Genomic DNA, 26,365 nt, shown 5'->3' with positions numbered 1-26,365 from the left:
AATCCCTGAACACTAGGTCACCTAATAAAGCTCCCTTGCTCTTTCTATCCTTACATATTTAGGAAGTGCAGCAGAGCATTCATATTAGTATAACACATGACCACAATTTCCAGTAGCTCTGTGAAAGCTAAGTGCAACATTCTCAAATGAATTAAAAAGGGAACTTTCTCACTCCCAAATTACCAGTTAAATCTTAAACTATATAGTTTTATGCTAGTCCTTCTCTTTCCCTATAAAGATCTATCAAGCCAGCAACAAAATATATGCAGTATAACAAAGAACATTGGCCTCTGAAACTATCAGAATATTACATTAATGTGCAGTTCTTTTCCAATTTCAGCACCATTTACAGGTGTACTTAAACTCAAGGATTAGGATAACTTCTTGAGTTTCAGTGTCACTCAAGACATCAAAAAAGTCTTTGCCTCTGACACAGAAAAGGATCAAATATGTCTCTGCTGTTTCTGACTAATGTTTGTTTAATGATTTCTTAAAGCTCTCCCATAATGAGCACTCTACAACTTCCCAGACAATCCCTTCCTAAGTCTCACCAGCAATAGAAAGCTTTTTTTCCCCTAATGTTTTATTTATAGGTATCTTTTCTGTAGTTTAAATCTATAATTTTTTGTCCTTTCTACTATAAATATGAAAAAAAGGAACCATTCACAGGAACTTTTTACATGTTTCAGAACAGTTATCATATACCTCCTTGACCTTCTTTAGGATAACAGTTTTCAGACAGCATATTTTGATCATCTTTATCAATCTCCTGTGCAATTTTCTTACTAAGTCCCCATCTTTCTATACTACTTTTTGTCTTACCAATGCTCAACAAAGCAGAAAGATTGCTTTATGTTCCTGCATATTGTAGAGTTGTTTACAAAGCCCAGCATAGCTTTTCAACAACATTATTTCATTTGCCATCTTGTTTACCGATTTGATCTGCTCTAAGCATTGGATTCTACTCAGCTAATTTTTCACCATCTTGTGTTTGTTCAGTCTTCCTTCCTACATGTGGTATCTTGCATTTTTCTGTCTATTGAATAACATAATCTAGTACATGCCTCATTGTGTTTGGTCTTGGTTTTAATTATTTCTTCCCTTCTGCGTGCCTCCTCCCGTCTAATGCCATTACTCTCTCATGTTAAAAGAATTGGGATTTGTCCAGACTTGTTCTTAATAAAAGTCTATTTTCTTTTCCTTAGTCCCTTTTCACATTTGAAATATTTAAATGTGGGGTGAATTTTTTTGTTGTTGTTTATTTGTTTGTTTGTTTCTAATTTAAAATGCTACCTAGTGTTTCTTTCAAAATATCAGGAGTCTGTTAAATATCCCATATGCTCTTTTTTTAAAGACATAATTTATGGCTTTTTTCCAAGTCCTCTGGAAATTTACCTGTCCTTCAAAATTTTGTTAAGAAAATCACTGGAAAGCTGAGATCACAAGACCACAGAATCAAAGAATTGTAGCATCATAGAACAAACCAGGTTGGAAGAAACCTCAAAATATTATCTGGTCAAACCTTTCATGGGAGTGGAAGCTCAAATGAGATTATCCAACAACCTGTTCAATCACATTTTGGAAACCTCCATTGACAGGGATTCTGTCCTTTTCATCAAATGATTGTTTTTATTATAGAAAATAAGTTTTTTTTAGGCATGAAACCGCTCCCATGGCAAATTTCACTTTTTGTCCTCAGTCATCTCCATGTGCCTCCTGTGGAAGAGGAAAGAGGGAGCTTCATCTTTGTAGCTGCTCTTTGAGAGCTGGAATGCTTTAAGTCTGTCCTGAGGCTTCCCTTCTCCAGGAAGAAAAGACCTGACACTTTTAGTTATTCTTTACTGAGCATGTTCTTCAGATGTTCAACCATCTTTGTGGCCCTCCTTTGGACCTCCTTTAGTCTGGCCATGCCTTTCTCTAAATTTCATCAGCCAGATGGCTAAATGTCCTGCAATGAAAAGGCAGGTCAACTGAAATACATTGAATTTATCTTACTAACTCTTATAATCTGCTCTGTTATTATTATTTCTTTTTTGTTTTCTCTTTCTGCAACTGAAAATAATTGTCTTAGCTGGGATCAGTTAGCTTTTAAATAAAAAAGAATGGAAAAAACAAGTTCATATATTTGGTATTAACTATCAATAGCTTTCCTTCTCCACTGAGTGGCACATGAGCCCACTTCTAGCTTTCTCTCCTGCAACTAATTGGCTTCTGGTTACTGTTGCATCTTTGTGCCTCATTTGATTTTTTCTCTCAAGTGAACATTTGCAATCATATTTTTAATCTTTCTGAGTGAATTATATATTGAACCCATCTTTTGTTTGAATGCTTTTTTATTATACTTTCAAAATTTATTCCAGATTAGTTTTCTTAGACTGATCCATTATAAAAATTTTCAAATAAATGCATTAAGTTTATTGAAGTATACAACTGGACTTTAAAAAATTATTATTTTGGTACAATTCTATCTGCATTAAATTCCATGAAAGTGCTCATTATACTGTCACCATGATCCAAGCAACCCTTCACTCTGAAATTCTCAAGTGTGTCCTCCAAATTGTTACATCTACTTTGTAGAAAGCAGCACCTAGTTGTCCTAACCACAGTAAAGATTGAAAGTCTTTAAAAAAATTCATTTCCAGAGCTTGCTGGACAATCCATTCTCTTCTCAGCACTTACTCAGGTAAACTTCTTTCTCTCTCCATCACCCTCTGCCTCCAATGATTTCTGCCTTCAAGTTCAGAACTCATAAAGCTGACATTGTACAGAAGTTTGGCTGACTGCCTGTTTAGGGAGATTTGATATATGACATGCTAGATGTTTGGAATAAGATGTACGTTATATTTCCATCAAAGTTGTCAGAACTCATCTCTGAGATGTATGGATCTGTAATATACAGGACATGCCAACTAAAGACTGAAATGCCTAGACAGTCACGCAGAAAAACTGAAAAGTTTTGTATTTTGGGATAGCTTAACTTTGGCCTTGCTCCAGTATAATTGCTTTCATAAGTGATAATGACACCGACAATTTTGCAAATATTTTTTATTTCATTATTAGTTATTAATCATTAATTAGGTGATATGTATGGATGAAAAACATGTATTCATTTCATGTCAACACCATTTTGGTTAGCTCACACTTCTGCAGTGCACATTTTTCTGGATCAGCAATGAACACAGTCATAGTACCAGCAAATCCTAAGTAGTGGAAAGAGGAAGGAATGTGAGAGGACAATCACTTAACTCCAGCAGTATCCTGAAAGGTTGTAAGACTTCAGGCTGCCCTCACTATAGCTTCTAGGGCTCTACAGATATTATCTGTCATAGCATGTTAACCAACAAGAACAATAATGTGTTCCGTATAAAATGTTCCTTAAGATCTGAATAAAATTGTGAACAGCAATCTTGTGCCAAGGGAATAGAAAAAAACTGCCAGCAAAGCTGGGACAAATAAATGTCCTGTGGAGAGAAAAGCTAGTTTCTCAGTGCTGGCTAATCTATGTGCCAGACAAACAGTTTACAAAAATAGGTTTAGTTTTTTCATGCTTCTGAACTGCCTGGCTTAGAGATGGGTACTGGGTTCCTGGTGTACTACCCTGTGTCTAAGTGTTCCCAAACCAAATGGCTATTCTGGCAGAAGGGTGTGACCTCATTTGACAGTGTGTTTGCCATGCATTTTTATCTGTTTTCATGCCTCCTGTGTCTTGGCAGAAGGAACTGTTAAAGCAGCTAAAACTAACACAGACCCAGAGTTTCTTTTTATACAACTGAAGGAGACAAATCAATTATATTAGGAAACTAGTGCAGAGATCGCAGCTTAATTCCCCTTCTGCAGAGAGAGACATAGGTAGCTTATGGCAATGTTTCCATTCCTCAGTATTGCCTCTCACAAAAGGCCACCTGAAAGCCTCACCTCTCTAAGAGCTGAGAGATCAAATTCCAATCTCTATCACAGTTCAATTCATACATCAAAATGTAGTTGCAGAAACAACTGGAATTCCTAGTATACCAGTTTGAGGTCTGCTCTGTTGTTGTGTGCTCTTTAGACCTTATTTTTTTCTTTTTCCCTGGTGAAAAAAGATAAATGTCTGCTTTATTCCATTGCAAAAACACATTGCAATACTTCAGAATTGTTTATGGAATAAGATTCTTATCCTCAGATCAACTGGATAGATTTCTCAAGTTGAGTGTTGCATTTGATCTTGCCTCTCTCATCATATTTTGGAAAGGTTTACTTTCTTCATTATTTTCTTAGGATGAAAATAATAGGAAATTTAAACAAAGAAAATCAAGAAAAGGACATGGATTTCACTCTGGCAAATTGTTCTGGCATTAAATTTTTTTCAAGAAGTCTTGACAAGAGGCATTCTTTACTACAGTAACAAGTGCCAAATCCTATCTTTTCTCAGGTCTGTGGTTGCAATAAGAAGCTGATGCTGATCACAGAATATTCTGAGTTGGAAGGGACCCACAAGGATCATTGGGTCCAACTCTTAAATGGCTGGCCTGTACAGGGATCAAACCCACAACCTTGGCGTTATTAGCACCGTGCTCTAACCAAGAGGTAAGCCTTGGCAAAATGACAAATAAAAATTAAAGTAGCAGCAGAGCAAATTCCCTTCTTAAACACTTGTCACTTCCAGCTGGCAAGGAGTTGTAGTCCTAATGAGAAAACAGGATTTAAATGTAATGAAGCTCCCTGGTTTCAGTTGTTTACTTTAAAAAGGTCTCATTCTGCAGAGTGCTTGTTTTCAGTTCCAAGTTTTAACAAGAACTGCATGTGTCACTGTAAGGGCAGTATTATTATTTAAAAAGATAAACTTTATAGAGGAATATTATCTCAGTTCCTAAATTATGTGTCTTCATAAATCTTTATATTAAGATAGATAGCAGTGAGAAAGTAAACATGCTTCAAAACCACCATTTACTATCTTCAAAAGAAAATAAGTATTTACCTCTGTGGAAATGTTAACATTTTGGAGCTAATAGAAGCTATTATGATATATTAATATATATTATGTATATATTATATATGATTATATATAATTATATATAATTATATATATTATTATAATTAACACACTAAAACTAATAAAGAAATTTATTTAAGAACTCAAAATTATTTGTTTTGATTTGATTAGCTAAATTTAAAGACATTTTTTCTGCCTTATTGTGTAAATGAGTTAAAATTTCAACATCAAAAAAGCTCACGTTTTGTTTTTCCCTCATTTGCTCCTGTCTTTTACTGACCAATCACTTGTAAACCTTAAGATTGACAGCATACAGAGAAACAAACATGAACAGGGTGGTGATCAGAAGCATACAGTCTGTCTGGAAGCTGGACACTGGTGGGGCATACCAGAGATGAATACTTGCCAATACTGCTTAACACCACTATTAATGACACTGATGATATGACCAAGCAGATCCTCAGAAAGTTTTCAGATAAGACAAAACTGAGAGGAGTAACCTGTGCATTTAGGGTTTAGGCTTATGCTGCTATTCAAGGGACCTAGAAGGGCTGGAACAGTGAGCCAACAAGAACCTCATGAAACTGGGAAGAATAACCCTGTGCTGTCATACACATTGTGCCTAATCATCTGGAAAGCAGCTTAATAGAGAACAGCCTTGAGGTACTGGTGGACAAGAAGCTCACCATTAACCAGCAAAGGCCAGCAGCCTTCTGGGCTACATCAAGCAGAACATTGCCAGCAGGTCGAGCTTCCCCTCTGCTCAGCCCTGGTTACACACAGCCTGGGTGCTGTGTCAAGTGGCTGTCATAAAGATGTGTGTAACCAGGGCTGAGCTCCCCAGCATGAGAGACATGGACATACAGGAGTGCATCGAGCGAGGGTCTACTGAAATGATTAAGGGACTGGAGTTTGTGCCCTGTAAGGAGACACCAAGAGCACTGGGATTGTTCAGTCTAGGGAAGAGAGTGCTCAGGAAGTCTCTTGTTCTATAAAGAATTGTGTTCTGCAGCTTTTTATCCTCTCCTCTCCTCTCCTCTCCTCTCCTCTCCTCTCCTCTCCTCTCCTCTCCTCTCCTCTCCTCTCCTCTCCTCTCCTCTCCTCTCCTCTCCTCTCCTCTCCTCTCCTCTCCTCTCCTCTCCTCTCCTCTCCTCTCCTCTCCTCTCCTCTCCTCTCCTCTCCTCTCCTCTCCTCTCCTCTCCTCTCCTCTCCTCTCCTCTCCTCTCCTCTCCTCTCCTCTCCTCTCCTCGAGTCTCCTCTCCTCTCCTCTCCTCGAGTCTCCTCTCCTCGAGTCTCCTCTCCTCTCCTCTCCTCTCCTCTCCTCTCCTCTCCTCTCCTCTCCTCTCCTCTCCTCTCCTCTCCTCTCCTCTCCTCTCCTCTCCTCTCCTCTCCTCTCCTCTCCTCTCCTCTCCTCTCCTCTCCTCTCCTCTCCTCTCCTCTCCTCTCCTCGAGTCTCCTCGAGTCTCCTCTCCTCTCCTCTCCTCGAGTCTCCTCGAGTCTCCTCTCCTCTCCTCTCCTCGAGTCTCCTCTCCTCTCCTCTCCTCTCCTCGAGTCTCCTCTCCTCTCCTCTCCTCTCCTCTCCTCTCCTCTCCTCTCCTCTCCTCGAGTCTCCTCGAGTCTCCTCGAGTCTCCTCTCCTCTCCTCGAGTCTCCTCTCCTCGAGTCTCCTCTCCTCGAGTCTCCTCTCCTCGAGTCTCCTCTCCTCGAGTCTCCTCTCGAGTCTCCTCGAGTCTCCTCTCCTCGAGTCTCCTCTCCTCTCCTCGAGTCTCCTCTCCTTTTTCTTGATAGCTATATTTCTCTTAATTGAAGCCTCATAATTATATATATTTAAGCAAAGAATAACATGTACACCAAATGTCAGTCACCAACTATTCATAAAAAAAGCAGACTTCTTTCATTGTTTCTGCCCTGAGCCAATAAATGATAAGAAAGACTTTTCTCAGAAAAAGAAAGGTTCTTTCCAGCTTATCTAACAGCATAAGGAAATATATAGCATCTGTGGTTGTAGAGCTGGCCCTTTCCGATCCTGATGTAGAGCCATGTCTTCTGGCTGCTCAGACATCAGCAGATGGATTCAAAGAGGCTGCAGGGAGCTGTGCAGAAACTCTTGCTGTATCTATGTATTTGAAACAGGGACTGCAAATGGGTGGAGGTTTCTTGAGTGATAGTTGAGGGAAGACATTACCATGGCTATGTTTAGATATTGCTTGATTTTTTAATTATTTTTTTTTTGCAGAGCATGTGGATATGTATATATGAATAATTATCACATTCTTTTTTTTCCCCCTATTTTCTAAAATATTTCTAGGTCTTTCTTTCCTAAATCTTCTCAAGTGCAAGTAAGACCAAAGCAAATTAAGTGCATCCTGAGTTACATTTTATTTTTATGAGTAAAATAAAAGTTTTGACTGTCAGACTTCTATCTTATGCTCTAGAGTGCAACTCTTATTGCTGTCATTAGCAGCTAGTTGCATGTGCATCAAATAGGTAGAAGAAAAGTTATTTTCTGTGTGTTTATTACATAATGGAAAAGAGAGAAGAAGGAAAGATTAACATCAAAATTACTTTTATTTCCCAAATGTTGTGTCTACGATAGACTTTTATATCAGACTTATCCCTTTGAGGTACATGCATACATAAGTGAAAGACAAAATGGTTTTGTTTTTTTCTTATTTTTTTATTTAAGTGTTACAGAGGCTTACTAATTAAAATTGTAATTGTCTGACACTAAAACAAGTTAGTTACAGAAACTTGTTTGTGTAGACTGATGAGCAAGCTAAAAAAAGTCATTTTCAGAAACTAGCTACTGCCAACATTCTCTTGCTAGGTTGAAAGTGGCTGAGGATGGAAAGTTTACCAAAAAAGCTGGTCTCTGAATTTCTTTGGTCAGAATCCAAAACCCATCATACTTAATTCCTAAGCCAAAGAGCTGAAAAAAAGAAGATAATTTTTAATACTACCTTTTAAAATATACTTACAGATTTAGCTTAAGTTTTTTAATTTCGCATAAGAATAGATTAGCACCTCCTGACATCTTTAAAAATATGCTACCTCCTACTAAAATCATTAGAATTAGGTATTATGCTAATAGACAATATATAAGATTGTAACAAGGAAAGAAATTCATGTATGTATCAGTCTTGCTATCTGCTCTTTAAATATCTTGCCAGTACATCAGAAGGGGGTTTATTTCCTTACATTTTCAATAATTGTTCTCTCAAATTAATATACATATCCTTCTTCTGAATCAAGATTCAGCTGATTAGAAGCTCACATAGGCATTATGAAGCAAATATTTTATTTTGTTGATTTTATTTATAGGATGAAATTATGATGAATTAAAGCAAATAGATACTGAAAATCTTCAGTGTCAGAGCTCCTGGAGCGAATCCAGTGGAGAGAGATAAAGATGATTAAGGAAGGGACGGGAGCATCTCTCTTACAAGGACAGGCTGAGAGAGCTGAGCCTGCTCAGTCTGGAGAAGAGTGGAGTGAGAGGGGCTCTCATCCCTGTCTGTCAGTATCCGAAGGGACGGTGTCAGAGGATGGAGCCAGGCTTTCCTGGGTGGCACCAAGCAGCAGAACAAGAGGCCAAAACTGATGCACAGGAAGTTCCACTTGAGCATGAAGAATTTACTGTGCAGGTGGCTGAGCACTGGAACAGATTGCCCAGAGGGAGTGTGGAGTCTCCCTCACTGGAGATAGTCAAGAACTCTCTGGATGCAATCCCGTGCAGGGAATTTGGAGATGAGCCACTGTGGTCCCTTCCAACCCTACCTATTTGGTGATTCTGTGATCTGAGTGCAATTGTATATTGCTACAAGTAACACGTGTGAAATCAAGTTTAATACTCATTCTCAGTTTATTCAACCACATAGGTAGTGGATTTACAGATTACTGAATATCCTTTGTTGAACAAATATCAATTTATTTTAACTGAATGATGAGTTGTCATTTTGCTCATGTCAGAAATGCTGTAAAATACACAACAAGTTAACAGATTTAACAAGCCAATATTTTCCTGTGGTTTTTCCTGGAAACACAAACTTACCTTTAACAATAACCAATTAGAATAAATAAAATAATAGATATTGTTATATCTATAAAGTTTATGAATGAGATTTCAAAATTCTATTTCAACACTAAATTCAGTTTCTGAGTCAATGTTTCCCTACTTCTGATTATGTGCAGTCCCCAGGAGGATGTTTTTATTGGAAAAAGGAAAAAAAGCCTTGGGGATTTCATTTAATCTGTCTTGGGAGCATGAGAGATTTTGCTGAAGTATTTTGATTACTAATTAATTCCTAAAATTACTAATTAATTCCTAAAACTCAGAAAACTGAGTTGAAAATATATTAAATTATTTTTCAAGGCCATATACATTTTATGTTCCTTAGTTGCAGGCCAGAGAGGAAGAAGAAAAACCTGTCATGCACCATAAACACTGTTAAGAAATCATTCCTATGACTAATTGTGTGTTGCTCACATGATCTAATTTGGAATAAGAATATAAATCTTATGTACTTTTTCCTGGGCTCCCATGAGACATTATTTTTTGGTAAATTTATTCTATTCTTCCATAGAATATTTCTTCCAGGTCTTTTTATCTTCTTACCTAAGGTATGCTCTGCTACTTCAAGGACACTAGAGCTGTAAATGTGTGTTCTAGACTGTTCTTCTAGTATTTTGTGTTTCTTGAGATTTTTGGTTTAGGTTTAAAATCTGTGACAGTTTCTGGGCATCAGTATCAAAGTATGACTACAGAGATTAAAAATAATGGGATACTTCTGGATATAATATGTACTGAACAACAAGATTTATGCAAAACTTGACAGCCTAAGTGACCTCTTCTTTCATTCTACGGAAAAAAGAGGAAAAAATGTTTAAAAATCATCAAAGCTTGAAATATTTAGTCCTATAGGAAACAAAGTTAATTCATTTTTTAACTTTCTTTTTATTTTAATTGAAATGTGGAACTCTTTTTCAGGAAAAGGAAAGTGCTTACAACATTATGAATTAATTCTAAGTGTTGGAAAGTGCCTACAGCATTATGAATTTATTCTAAGTGTTCTATTGCACAGATGCATGTGTACATGCATTCAGATAAAAGTGTTTTAAGTGCATTTAGGGCATTTATATTGGAATTTATATTGAATCTTTAATACCTGTCTGTGTAAAAGATAAGAATCTTTGTGCAAGTTCCAACACACTATTAAGATGGGGTTATGTCAGTGAAACCACCATAGTATACAGAAGATTTCAATTATCAGGTAGATAAGTGAACACAAGTTTTGCTATGATTCTGGCACATACTAAATGGGAAGAGTTCTTTGTACAATACTACAACAAAAATGATCAAGGTGGAAAACAAATGGCTGATCAATCACACAGCAAAAAAATTGTAGGATGAAATATGCATCCATTTTCATCTGTACATAAAATTATGGTTACTCCTTTTTCAGGACTGGGTTCCCCTTCCTGCAAAAGAAACAAAGAATAAGCTCCACTTCAGCATGCAGAGACCTGCCCTGTATCTGGTGTGTTTGTAAATTTGCAGTGGCATAACAAAATCCACTATAATTTCATATAAAGTTTAGTTCACTGAAAAGTAAATATTTAAAACATCTATGTTCTTGGCCTCTCCTTTGAAATATATAACAGGTCTCTAGGTATCATAGAAGATAAATTTGTAAGAAATTGTAACAGCTATACCTTTTCAATAGTCATATTTATACCTGAATGAGGATCAGAGTGACAGGGACTGACAGCAATAGTGACTCACAAATGTGTCCCAAACTGAGCTGTTAGAAATGTTCAGGGAAGGGAAGGTTAAAGGATTATGATGACTCCTTGCTCCTTCTTACCCCACAATTTTCGGAGTTCCTTGTACTCCAGGTCTGCAAACACCTTAATCCTACTATTTAGAATCCCTCATGCTTTTTCAGGCCTTCAGTGTCCTTAAGATTCCTAGACTCTTAACATCTCAGTCCTTCAGCCACTTACTGCTGGTCTTCCTGTCTTCTGTGCTCATTTCACACCACCAGCTGTGAGCCTCCTGCTGTCTGCTTTCCAACTTTATCTGTTTCCATACCTAAATCTTACATGTGTTCCCTGAAAAACACATAATTGTGCTATATAATAAACTAAAATAATAAAATAAAATAATAAAATGAAACAAAACTCTTAACACAGATCACAATCATTGAAAAAAAATAATTCTAACTGGGTAAGCCTCTGGAGTTGAAGACTGTGACCGAGTTTCTACAGAGACACATGAATTAGGGACCTTCTTAATTCCCTTAATTCTGCATTCTCTAAGAGCCACCTCTTTGAGCATGTTGACAGTAACAGGAGAGCTCCTTTAAAGCAAGATTTTCCAGGAAACCACTTCTACCCATTCAGATGTTTTTTGGAGTGATCAAATAAATTAGTTGGTCATGTTATTAAGGAAAATTGGTGCTTTAATAGGTTTACAGGATATTTTAAGTTATCTGTTCAAATTGCTTCTTTTCAACTCCCAATACTTCTTTTTGCAGATATACTTTGCAGATCAAAAGTGCAATATAAGGTAGTGCTTAGAATATTTACCAAGCAATTTTAGCTATAAATGAAAACTATCACCTTATAAAGATTACAATAATCTAAATGTGACATCACACATTTAGATGTGAATGTTAGTATGAAAACTTTTCCCAAAATATATCACCAACAAGGTTTTCAGAAGCTCTTCACAAATTTAATCACATTATCTGAAGAAATAAGAATGGAACGAGAAAGGAAAGCTGAGAGAAGAGAGGTCCAGGAATTCAAACATTCAAACTCATCCTTCAAAGAAAATATAAAAGAACTGTATCCTAAAGCTGCAAAAACAGGCTTTGTACCAAGGGATTAACGTTGACCTTAAAATCAGTTACCACAACAGAGTTGTGGGTGTGATAACAAACAGTGAGAATGAGGTTACATCTTAAACTAATGTACTGCTTTCCAAAGTGATGACATAAATTCACCTAAATACTGTGGGGAAAAAATCCCATGCACAGTAAAGAGAGGTTTCAAAAGAACTTGTAAGCTGTAGAAATCCTTTTATGAAATTCAGTTCTGCTGAAAAAAGAGAGACTGATGCTGACATGTAAGTCTTTCAAAACACTTAGATGCAGACTTCTAGAGCAATTGCTATTTCTTGTATTGGCTGGCAGATATAGATCATTGCAGAAATATTATACAGAGAGAAACTGGTTACCAGTCCACTCAAATCCAAAAGTCTTTGACTGACAGCTTATTTCAGAGGAAACTGGGAATGTGGAAGGGGTCATTGCAGAGGACTTGTGAGTGAATTGACACAGTCATGTGGCCAGAACAACCACAAACCCATGGCTGAAATGCAGAGAGTGAATTTATTTCATTGCCTTGCTATCTGGAGGATCCTGAAGCAGCACCTGGGCAGAGGTGCACAAGGAGGAGTTCTGGCAGAGTTAGGCTCAGTCAGAGCAAGGCAGGGCTGCTGTTATTATAAGAGCAGGCTGCTGTTTGCACCAATTTAGCAAGAGCCCAAGCATGTGGTGTTTCCTACCATAATGTGATCTCCTCTGTGCTCTTTGTGATCTCTGAGCTATCATCTCTCTCCCAAGACAGGGAGCTCAAGCATGTGCATGAGAGTGCCTCCAAGTCTCTGTTATCACCTGTGTTATCTCTACACAGAGATTTTACATCTCAAAACAGAGAGAGGATAAACAGCCCTAGGCATAATATAATGAGGTTTCCCACACTATTATTTCCAGACCTCAGAAATCCCACCTGCAAGGACACCTAAGTGAATCTACCATCCTCCTGGCTGTTCTTCCACTTTTAACACTTTCCTCCCAGCAACTTGATCTCCTGCTTACAAGACAAGGAATGTCTGTTCACAAATTCATGCATTATTTAATCCTCCAAGAAGTATACATTTTTCCTCGTATTTTCAATTTATTAATTGTATATGAATTTATTTATTTCACTACTGTTGTATCCTATGAGATTTTTTTTTAGTTTCCAAGGGAGACAGACCTGATAATAAATTGGGTGTGGGAGAGACAGATTTTGTTCTCTGCTAACTAAAAATCTATTCTAAAATCTATTTTGCATGAGAATCAGGACCACTGAATTCAGTGTCCTTTAGATCTGACCTATTTTTTGTTGTTGTTGTTGTTGTTTTTCCACTCACCATCTACTAATTTTGCATTTGCCTTCTTTTAAAACATATTTGCCTTATTCATTTAGCTATCAAAGAGTTTAGAGATCATGTTAGTAAGGCACACAGTCTTGTCCTGTGTCTGTATAGTGCCCAAAACAACAAACTGAGAAATCTAACTGTTGTAAAAGACAATCTTAAAAAGATACTTTGCCTGGCTGAAGAGTTCAGGTAATAGTGACATAAATAAGTAGTTCAGAAGTTCAGTTCAGTGACATAAATCAGCAGCTCTTATCACAGGAGGTGATTCTGTTGTACTACATCTACCTGATGGCCTGAGTCTGTGGAAGTCTTGTGAAATATCTGTGACTGTGACATTAGTATTATTCACTAATTTTCACCACAGCATTATTTAGATGTTCCAACCACAGAAGCTCTATTATGCTAGGAACAAAGCAAACAAGCAAAAATGCAGTGTTAATGTTCAGAGCAGTGTACAGTTGTCTAAGATAAGATGAAAAAAGATGAAAAATCAAGTGCATAGAGAAAAATCTAAGCAAGACAATTTACACATGAGGATAATGTGAAAGCCAGGAATAAAGCCTTTCCACCAGAACATACTCCATCTCATTGGCTGTTTTTGTTTACAGGTCAAGTACTATTGATATTAAGTATGCTATTATAAACTTCTATTATCCTCAAACTTGTGATGATAACAGTGGAATTTCTTTTTGTAAAGTTTCAGAGAAACAGTAATAATTCTTAAATTACTCTGATATGAAAAACACTTTTCTTTTACTTTGGAAAATTACATTCCAATAACTAAAAATTATTGCAGCAAGAAACTTGAATTTGGCTAATTTTGCTAACATCCTAAAGAAAACAGTACTCAGATTCAAAAGATTAATGAAGATATTTTCAAGTCATCATGAGAAACACTTAATGTGGCAAATTTCCTGTATGTGCAGCAAGATCTTTAATCATGATTTCTATTTTTGAAGAGCAATTAAGGCATTTCAGGGTTTAGCATTGGAAAACTTTGAAATCTACCAACTTTCTTCTCTTTTCTTTGGGTGGTCATTAAATGAGGAAATACTGTTGTAGAAGATACTGACCACTTATTTTGAAAAATCCTTTTCTCAGTTCTATTTTCTATTCTAGAAAAAGACAGGTTGAATGAGATCTCTGAAAATCATCTAATCCACACTTCTGCCTACATCAGGGCCAAACCCAAGGAGAAGGCACATGGCCTTGGGCAGTCAGTTTTGTGTATTTTCAAAGAAGGGGATTCCACAGTCTCACCGGACAACCTGCCACAGCTTTGACAAACTTCACAGTGAAAACTTTTTCCTAACTGAATATCTGGTTTTGTAGCTTTTGTTTTGGGTTTTGTCCTTTCATAGTATATATCCATGAAAGGACTGAAATTACTGATTTCTGAGAAGGCTCAGAAAGCTGAGATTGTTCAGACTGGAGAGGAGAAGGCTCCAGGTAGACTTCAATGTTGCCTTTCATAGTTGAGAAGGGCTTAGAGAAATATGGAGCAAGATGTCTACCAGGCCTATAGTGATAGGACAAGGAGCAATGCACTTAAACTAAAAGAGGCTTTTAATTGGATATAAGGAAGAAATCTCTTATGGTAAGACTGATGAGACACTGGAAGGGGTTGCCCAGAGAAGCAATGGATGCCCCTTAATCACTGGAAGTATTTAAAGCAGGTTTGGATGAGGCCTTGAGCAGCACAATCTAGGCAAGCTGCACCAGCCCACAGCAGGGGGATTTGGACTAGGTAATTTTAAAGGTTCACTGTACCCAAAACATTCTATGGCTCTATATATGTCCAGTACAGCCAGCACTAGATAGCTGTCTGCAGTAATGTTCCACCTTAGCTGCCTAAAGGTGAAGAACAAAGGCTGTTTTCTCCAGTCTTTGAATTTTTTGAGTTTCTAATGTATTTCACACTGTCCTTTCTTGTGGCTTCTTTATTTCTGTGGCATCCCTTTAAGAAGAAATGAACAGCACTTTTTAGGACATGCTCTCAGGCACTTCATCATCATTTGAAACACTGTTTCAATAGTATAATAGTTTCTATGATTTTCAAAATGTATTATCTATATTTTTTTTATTTAATATTTGAAAGATTTTAAGTGTTTCCACCTTAAATAACTTTGTTCTGGTGAACATTTTAAAACACCTGATTATTAATTTGTACCTTTTCATTTTGCCGGTCCCTATTATCTATTTTATTTTCTGGATATTGAATCTGAAGAAGCATTTTACCTATTTCCTTGCTCAGTTGCTATTTTACTGTATTTTCTAGTATTGTCTATTCCCACTTTGAGGCATATTTATTTCCTTCTTTCAGTTAATTTTTCTTTGACAGTTTCCTCCTTTCTGCCATTCTGATGAGAAAATAAAGGTCTGCATTACCAAAAATGCAATGATTCTAGATTTGCATAGCATGAGAGAGCAGAATCTGTCATCCTTTATCATAATAATCACAGCTGTATGCTAATTACCATCTGATCTTAAAGCTTGTTTTCAGGCTGATTCATCTTGACTTCTTCCTAATTAGTAACATCTGATCCAATAGTACTTCCCATTACAAATTCAACTAATATAATCATTTTAAAATGCCAGTAATAGCCGAAAATGTTGCATACCATATGAGACATTTGAAAATTTGCAACCTTCCTTGTACTTGATTTATATCATTTTACAGTCCTTGAATTTTAACTGTAATGTATTCATTTACTTATAGACTTTTAGATTGACCCCAATGTAAAATTATGGGTTTTTACAGTTTGAATGATGCATTATCTTTACACACAAATTTTAAAGATGCTAACTAGTATTTCAAGGATTGTTTAGACACTGATAATTTTAATACTGCAAGGTGATTGTTCCCAAAAATATTTATGTGGATAATGTAACAACTGTTAATGTTGTATATTTTATAAATCAACCCAACAGCTATCCATGATTGCATCACATTTCATTTGGGCTTTTATTGACTTTGTGTCTGAGACAGATTTAAGCTGCTTATATTTCTGTCACTGAAATTCTAGAAATTAAACTACTTTCTCTAGAGGGGATTAACAGTTTTAGTTATTTTTTTTCAGGACTAAAAATATAAAAGTAAAATTTTCTACTATAGGAATGAAGTCTGAGATAGGAAATGCTTCTGTTCATTGAGACATAGGATGATAAACACGAATACACTTCAAGAGAATTTTCAAAGAAAATTTTTCCATTTTTGTCATTGCATTTTCTTGGCTACGTCTCAGTTTCTGCTAATTTTTTTTTCATTCATCATCCGTACTGTGAATTTGCTTGTCTCTGTAGACTTCTTTATTATATTAGACTTTCATTACACCTGTTATTTTAAAATATCTTTTAACAAAGACATCACATGTCAAGCTTAGAAAGTCTAGCCGTGTTCTACTATCAAGTATAATATTAATTCACAAGAAAACATAGAAGCTTCCTCTACAACAAATATGCTCTCACCACCCAGACTGAATCAGAAAAAACTACCTTTTCAATCAATTCAAAGAATAAAAACCCAATTAACCTCTACTATTTGTCTGTCCTGTAGCTAGGTTTTGTTAATCAGAAATATTTCTGTTGAGGCATTCCTTCATATTATTTTTGCAGAGATTTAACAAAAAGAAATATGTATAGTTAAAACTGGACAAATACAAGTAATGTGAATCAGTCAGTAATGAGTGATTCATGTATTTCCAATAATAATTAGAAATTCTGGTAGGACAAATGACATGTGCTTGATGGTACACAAGTAGAAGATAATAGTGGAAAGCAGTTATTTATATACATATAAGTGAATTTGAATTTGGAAGAAGAGCTATCTTTAATTCTACTGCAAACACAGAGTGGTAAATGAAAATCCTCCCATCCTTCTCACATTCTTGTGTTCATCAAAAACATGACTGAATAAATTGTCTGAGAGGATATTAACCATTATTGAAAGATAAGAAAGAAAAGAAGGGAAAAAGGACACCACTTGTTGCAGATCTGAGGGCAACAACCTGTTAATATCAACAGGCAGCAGCTGCTAACTCTGCATTTTTAGTGACAAGATGTATTCATGTTGGCCTAGATGCTTGTTTAAGACTTTAGAAGGGTGAAGTCGGGGCAAAACAAAGGATAATTAGTTGAGGGTGTCATACTTAGCAAAGGTGACATGGCTAATGAATCTCAAACAGGGTGTGGGACCTCATCCTGGCAGCTTTTGGCAATGACAAAGGAAGAAGGCAGCAAAAGAATTCTCTCATTTGTCTTTGTGGGTTGAGACAACATCACAGAAAAGCAAATGCAGACAGAATAAAAATTTAAACTTGGTAAATCACCTTTTCCAGACTTTCTTGCAGTGGAACATCATATTGCAACAATTGACTAGAAATCCCCTTGTTCAGACCACTTGCAGTTGTTAAGGAAACCAAGAGAGTTTGAACTTTGTTCCTAGTGTACAAAGATTGATGTACTGCAAGTCATCTATTATACCAAAATAGAAAGTGTCAGTGAGAAAAATCTACAGAGAGGAATCATTACCAGGAGATTAAAAAAAAAAGGTTTTAAAATTCTGTAATATTTAAACAAAATTAAAAAAAAAAAATAGAAATCATTTTCACAGCACCATCTGTAAAGGTTCCTTTACTCTTGTGCCCTCCAGATTGTAGTTTTATTCTTTAACACAGGTTATAGGTTGAATTCTTCAGAAAACCCTCTACTAATTCACACAGTCCTTTCCAGGTGAAACATGAAGTGCAAGGCAGATTCAAAAATATAATATACATGTTCCAACAAGACTGTTTCCTCTAAATTTCACTCCTGATGGGGCCTTGAGATTAGGAGAGAACTATTCCATAGGTTGCACCTGAACTGGCAATTATGTGGTTTTTTTTTTTCCTGGGAGGTATGATGTGTCAGGGGGCTTTCAAACCTACAAAAAAAAAGAAAAATTTAACTTCAGCATAAGGGGAGTGGAACTCGTGCATAACTTCAGCTGATTCATGCTCAGCTTTCCCACCACAAATACATCAGGAAATTTTTTCTTGTGAAACAGGGACCATTTCGATTTTAGACTACTTACATAATAAACCTTTGCCTGGAATACTGATTATCTCCCATTCCTTACACACTGTAATTGCCACTTTATCTGCAAAATAACTTGTTGGGGTTTTTTTCCCAAATTCAGTTACTTGTACCAAATATACCAACATATAATGATGTTACTATATCTTTTTAAGGCTTATAAAATGATACATATAGGAATGTGCAAACATAATGACAGCTAGAAAGTACTCATTTTGAAAAATAGAAATGAGAGGAAAAAAAAGTAAGATATATTTCATAATCTTGTTTATAATTGAATTTTCACTTCTTCTTTGCTTTGTCATTAATACTACTGTCATTGCCACAGAAACAGAAACACATGCACTCACAGTAGCAAAACCCATATCATAAGCTGTATTTTATGTTGCTTTCTGTTCTTCATTCATTGTAGAAATTGTTTTAAGGATTGTATACTCCTGTCAAGTTGTATAAACAAAGCCTTGGGTATTGACAGTGATATGTATTTCTTTCAGATTAATTCTGGCTTCATGAAAGAAAAACTGTTTGGGGAATATTTCTCATTCAATATTCAGAAACCACCTTCTCAAAACACCAATATTGTACCTACCTGTGAAAAGCAAAGTGAAAATTGTAATCTGTGATGACTGTAATTGCTTACAGCAAATGCATCCTCAGAAGTGGTAGGGCAACTTGAAACCTCCAGTGTAAGTGCTGTCTTACTCAATTATTGACCTACTTTGGACTTGAAGAAGACAGAAAGACCTCCTCTGCTAAAGCAATACATTGCAGGAATTCTCCAGCCCCTGAAATGAAGCATAAGCAGGGTTGGGGAATGCTACATACATGAAATAATCATTTTATAAAATAAAACTTCCAAGGGAAATTTAATGTGTCATCAACCACCCAGCTTTAACTTGGAAATTACAATATTGTAATGTATTTTTATTGGTTATTAGTACTTGCTAAACACAGAATTTAAATACTAATTTAAGATGGGAGGGAGGGTTCAGGTAACTGTAAAAATCTAGATATTTTGTACAAAGGCACTGGAAGAGTGACAATTGTTCTGAGTAATACAGTATCATGGGTCACCTTTTATTTCATTGAAGCTTTTGTCTTTGCAATTTCAGGAAAAATGTCTGTTTGTAGAGGTGCCACTATTAAAGAATATTTTTCTTCTATTTTGTAACAGCCTCTAACAGATACAGTCAAATTCTAGTCAGTAACTGCTGGGAATATGTTGACTTTTTTGATTTTTTAAGAATATATTGAACAAAACCATAAAAACTGTAGAACGAGGAGGACATTGGGTAATCCAGTATTTCTTTGTGCAGATTGGTTAATCTATATGTTAAAAGTAGTCAGGCTATTTTTTGGTCTTTTTATTTTGAATGGCTGTTTTAAAATGCCACTGGTTAGAAATCTCTTTTCCTTATGTTCTGCCTAAAGATACTGTTGCTGGTTGGCATGCATTTTTGTCTGTGCAACACAGTCCTTATTACCTGCCTAGGTATCACAAGCCTGTGATGAAATTCACTTATTTATTTAAAGATATATTACAATAGCAAGGAGCCTGGTGAAATGACCCAATTGACATTACTAGCATAGCACTAATAATTCAGTGATTTCTGTAGAAATAGTGGAATAAGTTTACATATAAGGTATAAATCCCATTTCCTCACCAATCTTCTTGATTTATGGTGTCACTGAACAGAATTCAGCAGATCTGTCTCTTACCAAATGAATGTTTTCAAAATAATTTTATTTAGAGATTGCTTCATTGGACTTTTTTTTTTTTTCCCCAGAGGATGAGACTACAATTTTGCTTTTCTGCTTTTTTATTTGGAGTTACTTTGAACAAATATTTACTAGTCTAGACACTGTTGAAGATAATAGATCCAGTAGCTCTATCAAGGCTAGCATTTCAAAGCTCTGTGCAATTATCTTAATCAAAGTTCAATCAAATTTCATTAGACTCTGGCATCTTGCTCTTGCACCAAGGACAGAGCAACAGATATACTTGGAAAAAGTCTTATGAAGAGGTCTAACTTTAAACGTGTGAGTATGCCCCATGTGATTTCATGAAATTTGACATGCTAGAAAGAATCTTTCTTAAAAAATGGGACAGTCATGGTCTCTTATCAGTAACTTCATATTTGATTTGTTTTGCAAGGTCTTTTTCTATGTCTGTACCTCTGTCACACATTCACAGAAGAAGTCAGAAAAACAAAATAGGATACATGTAATTAAAATTGCTATACAATAAATTAAAGGTACATAAATTAAGGAGACTGATTCTTTCAAAAGGACTAAGTGAACTATTCCCAGCAAGATCTGTCCATCAAACTTTCTATTTCCTTGAGAATTGGTTTCAGCTACTGCAGTTAGCTTGTAGGTCTGATCAGTTTTACCTCTATTCTCTTAAAAATATTTTCTGTATGTGCACAAAAGAGATGTAGGAAATTATCTATCAGCTCTTGAGTTTTCCTTCATGCTTGGAAAGCTTCCATCTTTATGGAAGCTGGGTGAGGGACACAATTCTTAGTGATTCTGACCTACTTGATCTGAGCTAACTCCTTCAATCCAGGATAATGAATGAAAACTACATCAAGAAGATTGGAAGAATTCAAGCTCTAAATCTGAATTTGAGTTCCTTCTCAAAAAATCTATGTATAGAAGTGAGGGCATATTCACACAATTTTCTATAACATATATGTAATGGATAGTATTTTACAGGATTGTTCACACAGTGATTGTGTGAACACAGTGGAAACACAGAGATTGAATCTTAAATATAAAATCACAGAGGTGAAGGAAGGAATTGAAAAAATTGACAATGAACTCAGATTGACTCCATAATTGACAGTTCTCATAAACTAATAGATGTTATTACAAATAAAGCATTAGAAAATGGTATAAAGATAAAGAAACTGAATTTCAGGTTTGATTCTAGTCACTTCTTAATCACAACCAGGTTATGCTGATTTAAGTGGGATCTGTGTCAACATCAGAAAATGAGATGTGCTTTGGTATTCAGTCTAAAATCTTTCCCCAGTTGTTTTAATTCCATTTTATCATTTCTGTCCAGATGTTAATTAGTCACAATTTTTTTGTATGACATTACAATAAGTTCTGGTAAATATTTTCATGTCAAATTCATAAGACAATTTTTTTTCAATTGAAAAATGTTTAGAATTTATTAAAAACTAAGAATATTTGTGGCTTTATGAGAATATCCACAATAGACATATATTTTTCTTTTTGTGCCAGAGTATGTGTAAGTAACCTTACTGATCCTTCAAAAAGAAAGACTTATTTGATGACATTAAAAGACTTAACAAGATTTTTTTTTTTTCACATGGAAGTACAAAGGACTTCCATGTGAAAATTCAACAGAGATGGGACAAGAAGTATTTCTCTCTAGTTCATATTTTACATCTAAAAGTTAATCTCTGACAAGGCTACTTCTTGTAGCTTTACTTTTTTTTTTAACTATTTTTTTAAACTCTAATATTGGAGCTAAAAGACTTTTTTTATCCATTAAACTATAATGAAATACATATTTACAGTGGTTTATTTATAAGATCTGAATTATTAAGCCTCTTTTATTGTCTGTAAAATATTTAAAGAAAAATAACCTGATCTCCATTTCCACTCTTTCTCTGATTTATAGTGCTATGGAGTTAGACAGTTTGGTGACATGCTGTGGGGAAAAGGTTGCTCCAATAATTACCACACCAAGTAAGAAAATTTGCAGCTAGATGATTCTTTGGTACAAACTTTCACTGTAACCTAGGAAAAACTTTCTTAAACATCTGAATAGAAAAGGTCTCAAATCCCTTTTCATCTGACCTTCCTTTTCAATAATGTTCAAATACAAATCAGTATCCTGCCAAAAATGCAATGACTGAAGCAAAAATAGAGTTCTTGCTTGATGACTTCTCATTTTTCATACTTATCAGCACCTCATAGGCCTCCCATTTTCCTGTTTATTCAACATTTCCATTGAAGTCAACACTTATAGAACTGACCTATACATTATTATTATGGACTGTTTATCAGCACTTCATATGCCTCCCATTTCCTTGTTTGTTAAACATTTCCATTAAAGTCAACACTGATAGAACTGATGTACATATTAATATTATGGACTACTCTGACAGCTTAAAGTCTGTGTTTACTAAGAGTTCCAGATTTAAAAAAATGGCTAACTGTGCAAGGAATAACATTAATATCCCTGCTTTAACACAAGAAGGCAATCTATAATACTTCTAGCTTCAAAGGATACCAGCTGGTTTATAATAGATGTTTCATGGGTTTTATGTCATCCTGCCCAATGTGCTTCTCATCACTCCATCATCATAATTAGCTTTTCAATTAGCAGGTTTGTGTTTGCACAAGATTAGCAGCAGCTGAATCAAATTCACTTTGCTCATGACAGCAACCTTTGCCGTGACTACTGCTATTAAATAACAAAATATAAACAACAGAGAAATAAGCCTTCAATAGCAAAATTTCTGCTTTCTCCACTCCCACTCAAGTTCAAGATAATTTTGTTCACACTGAATCTATGTATTTTGAACAAAAATGACCTTGGAAAAATTCTCATGCATTACTACCAAATTAATTTTTTATGGTAATTAAAATTAGCACACAAATAGAAATTAAAAAATAAATTAAAGAATTCAATATAAACTATAATGAATAAAAGTAAATACATTATTTAATACAGAGATTTATAGTATTATTAATAATATAGGCATTGTATCCTTAATGAAAATATTTGCCAAATATTACTGAAGAAATAATTAACAATATAAATAGTAAACTTAATGATACAAGTCATTTTAATTAAAATTTGATTTTCTTAGTTATCTACCAGATAGAAGCAGACATACCAGTCTTAGATGTTGCTACCTTACAAATATAAATAAGATACTACAGGCTTCCAGTAAAGAAGATCTTACTGGATATACAAGTTCTTTTCCTTGATGAATATATTGGGAGTTCTGAAATGATTTGAAGTAGCTGACTCATGACCTTTGGTTGGTTAATTTTAAGCATAAGAGCTAAGGAATTAATGCAGAATCATAGAATCATAGAATATGCTGAGCTGGAAAGGACACTTCAGGATCATTGAGTCCAGCTGCTGGTCCTGCACAGGATGCCCCAAGACTTACATCATGTGCCAGAGACTACTTTCCAAACACTTCTTGAACTCAGACAGGCTTGGTGCTGTGACCACTTCCCCGGGGAGCCTGTTCCAGTACCCAGCCACCCTCTGGGTCAAAAACATTTCCTAATATCCAATAACCTTACCTAATTCAGCATCACGTCATTTCCTCGGGTCTTGTCACTGGTCACAAGAGTGAAGAGATCAGATCCTGCCCCTCCTCGTGAGGATGTAGAAGACCTCAATGAGATCTTCTCTGTGTCCTCTTCTCCAGACTGAACAGACCAACTGACCTCAGCTGTTCCTCATAGGGTTTCCCCTCCTTCACCATCCTTGTTGCCCTCCTTTGGATGCTCTCCAATAGTTTAATATCCCCTATATTGTGCCACCCAAAACTCCTCACCAGCGCTCGAGGTGAGGCCACCCCAGAGCAGAGCAGATCAGGACAATCCCCTCCCTTGCCCAGCTGGCCATGCTGGGCCTGATGGCCCCCAGGATGCCAGGATAGCCCTCCTGGCTGCCAGGGCACTGCTGGCTCATGCTCAACTTGCCATCAACCAGGACCCCCAGGTCCCTTTCCACAGCACTTCTTTCCAGCCTCTCATTCCCCAGGCTATACACACAGCCAGGGCTGCCTTATTCCAGGTGCAGAATCCGGTGTATCTCCACCCTCTGGATCTTTTATTTCCCAACTATCATCTAATACACAGAAGTCAAAACAATTTTTGAATATCTTTTAATGTTTATTCAAGTTACTCTGAATATTGAATGATAGTTGATTTATAACACCATGTGTGAAGACGGAAGCTGTCATAACTGTGTGAGAATTGTACTGTTCATGAAAACTATTAGGGAAAATGAAATTATTCAAGTGAGTTTTAGAACCACTTATCTCTGTGACTATGTAGAAATGATTATTTCTTATTATTTCACTGGAATTTTAAATTCCTTTAAAAACTGAAACTGAAGACATGTCTTGTCTACAATGTGTGTGTGTAGCTTGCTAATTTTGTATAACCAGTACTGAAAGTGTGTACTATCAGATACCACCAGATATATATCAATAGTTAGGTCTTCTCTGTGAACAATTTTGGACTTCTTTGTAAGAAAAAAAGGTTTGTGTCTTTGGGTCCTCAGAACCTCAGTATTATACTGATTTGGGATCTGCAGTGTACTGTGGAGATGCTAGGGTTAAAGAAAAATCAATCCAAGTAGAATTTAAAAAAAAAAAAAAGTCCTATGCTGTTGTGCTACTCTTCTCAATTTACACCTACTACACTGATACATCCAGAGTAATTCTTATACCAAGTTAATTTGTTTACAGTTATTTCAAGTATATTAACACACATAATTTTGCTTATACTAATCTTATTAAGTTAACATCCTTAATGAGTTTGTAGAGCTGGTGCTGGAGACTGAAACTCAGAGGGAAATTTAGGAGCTCACATTTGCCTGAAAAAATTTGAAGAAGGGGAAATACGAGATATGGCTATCAAAGATCTTCACATATAATCTGTCTGCAACCTCAGCATAGTATTCCCTGTTTTTCATTTTTCCTACTCATCCTTTGTATTCTCTATTCTGCACAATTCATTCCTGAAAATGTTATTAGCTATATGTGCTTCTCTTGGCAAAAATCCAGCTTCCATTCTAATGTGGTAAAAGAGCAGATCACTGTGGTTACATTAAAAGAGATATCTCTCTTTTTTGAATATAGTATTCTGCACTGCAAATAGCTGTAAGCTATTGTCTGTGACACATTTTGCTTATATGTGTCTTGGGTAGAGAACTGTATTTCTTAAACTGAAATATTGAATAGAGAGTGTAAATGTTTTCAGGCTAGAAATCCAACACTCTCCTTGACTCATTTTTTCCACATTCTTTCAGATTATTTCCACTCCCTTCTACACTTCGTCAAGTTCCTGAGAAAAAATCCTCATTTGGTTATTTCTCTATCTTTGCAAGGAGAAGATTTTCCTAAGCATTGGATGGGATGGATTAATCAGGATGGTCTAGCATGGAATTTTGTAAACCTATTTCTCAATTAAACCTCCAAGACCATTATAACAACAAAAATGAATAAATTTAGAAAATATAAGATTGCAATTTTGCCAACTTATGCTCTCTTTTAATGATTTTTTTTTGCTGGGGAAAAGATAATTTTCCAGCATGAAGCTAATTCAAACTCTTGATATATTACATTTGTTAAGGTCCAAATCTTAGGTAGTGCTTTGGTGACTTTCTTAGATTTTTTACAACTCATTTTTTTAACTCCAAAAGGCATATCTAACAGAGTAGGAACACACTTAAATATTATCTATCTGTTTCTATCTTCACATTTTTCTATCTAGAAGTCACAATTTTGCACTTTTTCCTGATCTATTAATATGTGAATAATGCTCCCTTTTTATTGTATGGTAAAATGTTCATGGGACTATATTCTTTATTAGTGGTGATCTTCATCTTAATAAATCAAAAATATTTTTTTAACATTTTAAAATATCACATTGCTTATTTTAAATTCTCTTTTCTAATCAGCTTTAAACAGCTTTCAATATTGTTTTGTTAAAATTTCTGAATCTGCATACCCTCATGCTGTTAAGTGAAAAATTTTTTTCATAACAAACACTTGAGAAGCATTCACTGTTTATCTTCTGAATCTCTGGGGTTGGTAGTGAATCTTGTGCTTGAGAACTTAAAGATCCTCTTGGAGCTTTCTATCACTCCTCTTGCAAAATACTGCAGGAGTTACAGTCCCACGGCAACGGCCTCTGACACCCGTGTCAGGGACAATTCAGTGAAAGTTTCAAACACATGGAATATATTTGTCTTCTGTTTAAAATAAAATAAAATAAAATAAAATAAAATAAAATAAAATAAAATAAAATAAAATAAAATAAAATAAAATAAAATAAAATAAAATAAAATAAAATAAAATCATGCTTCTTCAATTATAA

General features: G+C 35.5%; 1 long non-coding RNA gene across 1 annotated transcript; it reads right to left on the bottom strand.

Moving 5' to 3' along the window:
* Nucleotides 1–16,466: 16,466 nt before the first annotated feature.
* Nucleotides 16,467–22,582, bottom strand: LOC147655336 (uncharacterized). The gene is made up of 3 exons (XR_015278764.1): nt 22,167–22,582; nt 18,843–19,038; nt 16,467–18,101 (listed from the first exon to the last, which is right to left on the bottom strand). It is a non-coding gene; the product is annotated as an uncharacterized LOC147655336 (long non-coding RNA).
* Nucleotides 22,583–26,365: the final 3,783 nt, after the last annotated feature.

Source organism: Cyanistes caeruleus, chromosome 1, assembly GCF_971803275.1.
Source record: "Cyanistes caeruleus chromosome 1, bCyaCae1.hap1.1, whole genome shotgun sequence".
NCBI classification, from domain to species: Eukaryota; Metazoa; Chordata; class Aves; order Passeriformes; family Paridae; genus Cyanistes; species Cyanistes caeruleus.
This window is presented reverse-complemented; position numbering and strand designations above follow the sequence as displayed.